Consider the following 5,585-nt stretch of genomic DNA (forward strand, 5'->3'; position numbering starts at 1 on the left):
AGCGATTCTCCTCCTGCCTCATCCTCTCAAGTAGCTGGGATTATAGGCGCGCACCACCACACCTAGCTAATTTTTTTTATTTTAGTAGATACGGGGTTTCACCATGTTGGCCAGGCTGGTCTCGAACTCCTGACCTCAAGTGATCCACCCACCTTGGCCTCCCAAAGTGCTGGGATTACAGGCATAAGCCACCGCGCCCAGCTGAGAGTATTATTAATACATTTCTTTTCTTTTTATGCATACTCTTAAAATGTAGATGTATATAAATTTGTAACAAAAAAAATCTGTAAAGAAAAAAAGAAAGAAAAAGAAATGTGTAGGGAGCAAACCCAGTGACTTATCCCCACCCTGTTCAGTTCTTTTCCCTCACACATGTTCACAAGGGCTCAAAGTGGTGACATCACTCACATGTTTGTGGTGGTGCTGGGGCTAGCAAACCTATTGCACTGCCAGTGATATCACAGTACAGCACATGCAATTATGTACAGTGAATAATACTCAATAATGATAATCAATAACTATGTTAGTGGTGCATGTATTTACTATATTTTTATTGTTATTTTAGAGTGTACTCTCTACTTATTTAAGAAAAACAGTTAATTGTGGAACAGCCGAGCAGGTCCCTGAAGGGAGTACCCCAGAACAAGGTGTTGGTATCATAGGAGATGACGGCTCCGTGCGTGTTATTACCCCTGCAGACTTTTTAGTAGGACAAGATGTGGAGGTGAAAGACAGTGATGTGGATGATCCTGCTCCCATATAGGCCTAGGCTTACGTGTTGTGTTTGTGTCTTAGTTTTTAACAAAAATGTTTAAAATGTAAAAAAATATATATATATAGTTAAAAGCTTATAGAATATAAAATAAGGATATAAAGAAAATATTTTTGTATGACTGTACAATGTGTTCATGTTTTAAGCTGTGTTATTACAAAGCCAAAAAGTTTTTAAAAATTAAAAGTTTATAACACAAAAAAGTTACAGTAAGCTAAGGTTATTATTGAAGAAAAAAAAACTTATTTAATAAATTTACTGTGGCCTAAGTATAAAGTGTTTCGAAAGTCTCCATTAGTGTACAGTCATGTGCTAAGCCCTCACATTCACTCACCACTCACTCACTGACTCACCCAGAGGAACTTCCAGTCCTACAAGCTCTATTCATGGTAAGTGTGCTATACAGGTATACAGTTTTTTATCTTTTATGTTGTACTTTTCCCGTTTTTTCCTATATTTAGATACACGAATGCTTGCCATTGTATTACAATTGCCTACAGTATTCAGTAGAGTAACATGCTGTACATGTCTGTAGCCTAGGAACAATAGGCTACACCATATAGCCTAGGTGTGTAGTAAGCTACACCATCTAGCTGTATGTAAGTGTACACTGTATGATGTACACACAGTGGTGAAATCATCTGGGCTGGGGGCGGTGGCTCACGCCTGTAATCCCAGCACTTTGGGAGGCCGAGGTGGGCGGATCACCTGAAGTCAGGAGTTCAAGACCAGCCTGACCAACATGGTGAAACTCCATCTCTACTAAAAATACAAAATTAGCCGGGTGTGGTGGTGCATGCCTGTAATCTGAGCTACTTGGGAGGCTGAGGCAGGAGAATTGCTTGAACCCTGGAGCTGGATCGCACCATTGCACTCCAGCCTGGGCAACAAGAGCGAAACTCCATCTCAAAAAAAAAAAAAAAATCATCTAACAATGCAGTTCTCAGGATATATCCACATCGTTAAGTGACACATGACTGTATTTGACAAAGTGCTCAACATCGTCAGTAATCAAGAAGTTGCAAATTAAAACCAAAATGGGATAGTACACACCCAACAGAAGAGCTAAAATTAAGGAGACTGACAACTCCAAATCTCAGTGAGGAGCTAGAGCAACCAGAATTAACATATATTGCTGGTGGGAGAGTAAAATGGCATAATCACTTTAGTAGTATTTTTTTATTTGTCTGTTTGTTTGTTTTTTGAGACAGAATCTCACTCTGTCACCTAGGCTGGAGTTCAATGGTGCGATCTCGGCTCACTGCAACTTCCATCTCCTGGGTTCAAGCGATTCTCCTGCCTCAGCCTCCCAAGTAGCTGGGATTACAGGCATGTGCCACCACACCCAGCTAATTTTTGTATTTTTAGTAGAGACGGGATTTCACAATGTTGGCCAGGCTGGTCTTGAACTCCTTACCTCAAGTGATCCGCCCACCTCAGCCTCCCAAAGTGCTGGGATTATAGGCGTGAGCCATCTGGCCCAGCCTTAGTAGTTTCTTATAAAACTAAACATACACCTACCTCATGACCCAGCAATTCCATTCCTAGATATTTACCCAAGATAAATGAAAGCATTTGGTCATGGTAAAACTTGTACAAAGTGTTCCTAATGTTCATAACTGATAATTGCTTCAAAGTGGGAAAGCCCAGAATGTGGCATGCACATAAAACTGTAGACCTGATGAAGATGCCATTCAGATGCCCCTCGAGAAGGATGGGCTGACCAGCTGCAGGGAGTGCAGTCAGCAGGTGGCTTCCAGCTCCCAGCTCCTCAACATCAGTCTGAGCTGCAAAGAAAAACATACCCTTCTGGGCGTGGCCTGCATCTGGTGACTGAGCAAGGTGGAGAGATAAAAGCACGACTGTTTCGGCTCCACATGGGAAACTGGCAGGCAGGACTTCCTCCGAGTTCCCCACTGGTTTGGCAAGGCTCTATCTGGCCTGCAGGGCAGTTCAACCTCTTCATCTTTCTCAACTTCAATTGTACTTCTGCCTGCTTCCTTACACAGGTGTTGATCCCTAGTTAGCTTCTTGCACCCTAAACTCTGTCTCATCATCTGTGTCTAGACAATCCAGTTTGCTGCAGTTGTGTCTGGAAAGAGCAGGCAATCAAATGGGATTTTGGAGCTGAATCATTCACCGCCCAGCTAGCAATGTGGACACCTTGCACAGATGGTGTTTCCATTGTTAAAACTTCCACTGGTGGTGAATCAGGAGAGTGGATTTCTGGAAAGGGATGCACTGCAGAGGTGATGAGTCAGGTGCTTGAGAATTCTGGAAGAAATAGTAGATACAAGGATAAGGGGATTCTATGGCTACTGCCTGGTGCTAAAATGACTTGGGAAGCATGGAAAAAGCAATGGCCCCTGCTGAGTGAAACTGAAATGTCATTATCAAATAGCTGGTCTTTCATGAACTTTTACCTCTAGTCATAGCTGTATTAGGAAAGAACTCAAGTTCCAGGTATTCGGGAGTAGAGCCCCTCTCTGCCCATAAAGTGCAGCAATAACCCTATTTCTACTTGTTAATTAGGAGCAATCACCTCAGCAAACACAGCACCTCCACTTTATGCCAGTTGATTCACTAGCATCAAAAGCCACAATGGCCGTGTGATTGTCTCACTGGACCCATTGTTGAGTCCCCTCTAGAAGCCTGCCTTCTTTGTCAGGCCTCTAAAGAAGCAGGACCTAAACCCAGAATAGGAAGCAACATTTTACAAGTGAGTCCTTATGTGTCACAGTGGTAGGTGCCACTCCTACTTTCACCCCTTGATTCTTGGACCCATTTTTTCTGCTTATGCACCATAAGAAGAGAAACTGCACCATATATTGGCTGTTGTATAGAACAAAACCCTAACTTCACTTGTAAATCTCCAAGTTGATATTATGAATGAGTCATCAAAAGGCCATTCTACCACTCTATAGGATGAGTGACTTCTAGCTGATGGTGTTTATTCTAAGAACAGTGAATCCTTTGAGCATATTGAGTCACCTTTTTGCTGTCAAATAAATTTCTGCCAGATGCAACATTGTAAGGAATAACGTGATGGTGAATAAGACACAAAAAATATCCATGGATGGAGATGCTAGATGCATGGTGGACAGGAAAGGCAAATCTATATTCAGAATGTCTACTTCAAAGAGGATAAATTACTGCCCTCTCCATGATGTAAGGAGTCGAGTGCAATCAGTGAGCCACTAGAAGATTGGCTGGTCCCTTCAGGGCATGGTGCTAAATGGTAGTTAGCAAGTTGGATACTCTGCAGTGGTAGTGGTAGTCAGATCAGCACAGTGGCAATATCCATGGATGCCTAATCTCCAGCCCTGCCACCATGACCACATTGTACACAAACTCCTCAGATGTAGTTCACTGAGATCTACACAGTGAGTCATGTTGTCCATTTGGTTAGTGAGATCCTCTTCTACCATGGGCTCCCTCTGGCAAACATTCATGTAAGATATCAATTTATCTCACGCTGTGCATTCTAAGAGGTTTGGCCATATATCTCTTGCGCAAACTTCCTTGTCTCTAATTCTCTGATCTTGTTTCTAGCATGTCTCTGACCATCTGGCCAAATCATTGTCCAGTGACTATGAATCAGTATAGGTGTGCACCTCTGACTTCTTCTTCCATTTAAGTTAGACAACCAATGTCCTGCTAGATGTTCTGCCCACTGGGAAGATTCCTTTCCCCAGTGTCCTTCAGGGCCACCCATGAGTGGGGCTGTAATGCTATAGCCATCCCTACAACCAGCAGAAGAAAGCTGTAAATGAGACCAGAGGGATGAAGGAGATGAGCAGGACATCAGGAAGTCTGAGCCACTTCTTCTGAATCCTACCTGTCAGGTGGTGCCTGATCTTCAGGATCCTGCCTTCAGGACCTGCTTTTGCCTGATCCCATATGAACACTTTGTTTGAAGGTAAAGTGCTGCTTCATATGCCCAAATGTATGATGTTTGGATGACATCATAATGGGCAGTTCATAATGAGCAGTTTGAGTCATATGTTCAGTTAATGCCCTATAATCAAGTGTTTAGTCCCCACTCAGACCCAATAGACATCTAGGAACTGTTTCTCAAGAGGAGATTAGCTATTTGCTCAGGAGTGTATAGCTTCTTTCAAACACTGTAACTGTAACTACAATTCTTCCATGAGTTTGCCCAGGGCTCAATAGAGTATCTTCTACTTCAGACATATTGAGTATCACTAGATTTGCTAGATCATAAAGCCTGAGGATGATAGTCACATTGTGCATGACCCAGCTAGGAAGCATTCTCTTGCTCTTGATGCCACTCAGACCTGCTAGCTTTACATATTTCTTGGTAAATGGATAGAGAATCACACTCAAATATGGCAGAGTAGGGCACTATGGAATTTGTTGTCCCAGTCCAAGCACATTAAAACAAAAAAATTACTTAAAATACGTCAAGACAACAGGCATAGACTTGAACTGTTCCAGGCAAATAAGTCACTCTAGACATATATTGCCTCCAAGATTCAAAGAAGCCCAGCAAGGATTTTGATTTTCTTTAAGTGGAAGAGGATGCAAACTGTTGTGTTACCCAGTCACTGAGCTATGTTCAAATTTTAATTATAGTCTTTCTATTCTCTCTGTGGTTCAAGGGTTTTTCCTGCAGGAAAACAAATGCAGTCTCAGTGTGAGAAAGGTAAAGGGATTACCCATTGGCATCTATGACTGAGTAAAGACGACCTTGAAGTCTTGAAAAACTGCATGAAGATACAGGAAAAATAACCTCAGGACTACCTGTATGAGCTGGAAAACCAGTCAGCTAATATAAACTGTATGATACCTA

General features: G+C 42.3%; 1 long non-coding RNA gene across 1 annotated transcript; it reads right to left on the reverse strand.

The window, feature by feature from the left end:
* Window positions 1-1,932: 1,932 nt before the first annotated feature.
* Window positions 1,933-4,693, reverse strand: LOC107967866 (uncharacterized). Its single transcript, XR_001708615.4, has 2 exons — window positions 4,611-4,693; window positions 1,933-3,046 (listed from the first exon to the last, which is right to left on the reverse strand). It is a non-coding gene; the product is annotated as an uncharacterized LOC107967866 (long non-coding RNA).
* Between the last annotated feature and the right edge of the window lie 892 nt (window positions 4,694-5,585).

Source organism: Pan troglodytes, chromosome 14 (genome assembly GCF_028858775.2).
Source record: "Pan troglodytes isolate AG18354 chromosome 14, NHGRI_mPanTro3-v2.0_pri, whole genome shotgun sequence".
In the NCBI taxonomy this organism is placed as follows: Eukaryota; Metazoa; Chordata; class Mammalia; order Primates; family Hominidae; genus Pan; species Pan troglodytes.